Genomic DNA, 2500 nt, shown 5'->3' with positions numbered 1-2500 from the left:
CCCTCTCACAGCCTCACCACCACCACACCCTCTCACAGCCCACCCACCACCGCACCTCCTCACAGCCCCACCACCACCACCGCACCCTCTCACAATCTCACCACCGCACCCTCTCACAGCCCCACCACCACCGCACCCTCTCACAATCTCACCACCACCGCACCCTCTCACAGCCCCACCACCACCGCACCCTCTCACAGCCCCACCACCACCGCACCCTCTCACAGCCCCACCACCACCGCACCCTCTCACAGCCCCACCACCACCGCACCCTCTCACAGCCCCACCACCACCGCACCCTCTCACAGCCCCACCACCGCACCCTCTCACAGCCCCACCACCGCACCCTCTCACAATCTCACCACCGCACCCTCTCACAGCCCCACCACTGCACCCTCTCACAGCCCCACCACCACACCCTCTCACAGCCCCACCCACTTTTGTCTTAATGTGCCTAAATGTTTGGATACTGGGGTGGTCAGTTAAGCAATATGACACGAGTGGGCATGGGGGCGGTAAAGGATATCGCCACAACTGTAATGGCCTTCGGCCTCATACCTACGGCCGAATTACAGCTGTGGGGATATCCTTTACCATCCCCACGACCACTCGTGTCATATTGCTTTTATACAACAGTTTCATTACCAACTAATTTAGTTTTAAGATACAAAATTGGGTTTTCTATCGTTTATTTAGATTTTTGTTCGTTCAACCTCCACCCACACAAATAGTTCTAATCTTTAGCCTTTTCGATTAGCATTGCCAAGCATACGTTGCCGTACGTTGCTTGAAAGTGAACTCGAAAAAAAATATCCAACATGGCGGAGCTAACTCTAACACGGCAGTAGTTCTGTATTAATAAATAAGTTCAGCGTTTTTGCCCTTATATTTTGTAATACATGTCGACAAACTGTCACTATTAAATCTAAAAACCCAGGTTTTGTGACCAAAAAATATGTCTGAGCTCATTAACGAGCTACCTGCCAGCCACCTACTTTGCCTTTTTCTCACTCCAAGGTAAAATCGTTGCTCTCTCGCTATGAATGAAAGGAACGTTTGTGTTGGTAATTCAATGCAATATGCGGAGTGATAACTAGCAGTAAAAAGTCTTGAGTAGCGTTGTGCTGGGATATTACCACTCGTGATGACCCATAGAATGCCTCTCGTCCAATCAAAAATGAATAAATAACTCGACCGGACCTAACTGGTTTTGTAAGAGACCATATAGAATCAGAAATCAGAGATAAGACAACTGTTGATGGTTATAAAGTGTGTCACTTATTGACTGATCTGCATGTTGTGTTTAGCGTAATAAAGTTGTTGTTCTTATTCAACAGCAACTGGATTCACAGCTCCGTAGGGCTGGAGCATTACTGCGTTCTGTATTAGTAACTGGTAGCCTCTCACATGAGGATGGCTTGGGTCTTGTTGGGTCTTTTTTGGCTTATTCAAGTGACATTTCCTGTTTCCTGTCTTCCCCACCCCTCCCCCGGAGCTGTCAGTGGCTGATTGACAGGGTGGATGGGCGCAGAGCGTGCCTTGCTGTAAATAAGCCTGGCCGCCTCACCCAGGGGCCTAATGGAGCAGCCCCTGCTATGCCTCAACTTTATGGCCCGTCGATAAGCATGCTTAAGGAGCCGGAGGCTTTTAATTGATACATGAGGAGCGGATTGTGTGCGTGTGTGCGTGTGTGTGTGTGTGTGTGTGTGTGTGTGTGTGGAGGTGGACGGATCTATAGCCTCCATCTGTGTACTGTACCTGAGCTGGCTTGTCAAACCACTTGGGTGTTCTTCCGTGGCTGACCGCATCCTGACCTGATGATGGTGAGGAGATGGAACTTGTTTTACTCAAACACACAAATCCTCATCACGCAGTTAAATAAGCAAGATGACTTTTGAGAGAGTGCGTTTTCAGCCTTTTTGTTTTGGATGGCGTTTGTGTCTCGGCTGCAGTGCACAGATGTGCGTCAGTATGCACTTCCAGCGTCCAGCTGCTCACGAGCCGGGTGTTCCACACACATGTCAACAAGCGCAGCTGCCAGACAGCTGACAGTAGGCTGGCAACACAGCACAGGCTGTGGAACAGAATCATTAGTTTGTTTCTGTCGGCGCTCAGTGCAAGCTCACTGAATAGTACTTAGGTGCTTTATTTTATTTTATTGATCAGTTCATTTGTTTGACTTGATGTAGTACTGTGTTTGTGTGTGTGTCTGTGTGCGTGTGTAGGCCCTTCTGGTAGTGCGTGCGTGCGCGCTCGCGTGTGTGTGTGTGTGTGTGTGTGTGTGTGTGTGTGTGTGTGCGCATGTGTGTGTGTGTGTGTGTGTGTGTGTGTGTGTGTGTGCACGCTCTATCCCTGGCGAAGTGTTGTGTGCTGAGCCTCTGTGCAGTGGCTGCCACACCTGAGAGCTCTGTGCGTTCAGTGTGTGTTAGTGGCGAGGGTGTTAAAGAAGCGATGCGGCTCTGTGCGTTCAGTGTGTGTTAGTGGCGAGGGTGTTAAAGAA

General features: G+C 49.9%; 1 protein-coding gene across 1 annotated transcript in view; it reads left to right on the top strand.

Annotated features, from left to right (window-relative positions):
- wdr7 (WD repeat domain 7) overlaps window positions 1-2500 on the top strand; it is a 68598-nt gene that overhangs the window by 19776 nt on the left and 46322 nt on the right. The window lies entirely within an intron of this gene.

The sequence above is a fragment of the Alosa pseudoharengus genome, unplaced genomic scaffold (assembly GCF_046254945.1).
Source record: "Alosa pseudoharengus isolate Yale_2024_CS ecotype anadromous, Long Island Sound unplaced genomic scaffold, YU_APseudo_1.1 YU_APseudo_1.1_scf_14, whole genome shotgun sequence".
Taxonomy (NCBI): domain Eukaryota; kingdom Metazoa; phylum Chordata; class Actinopteri; order Clupeiformes; family Clupeidae; genus Alosa; species Alosa pseudoharengus.
Note: the sequence above shows the minus strand (reverse complement) of the source record. Positions and strands in the feature narration are given on the sequence as shown.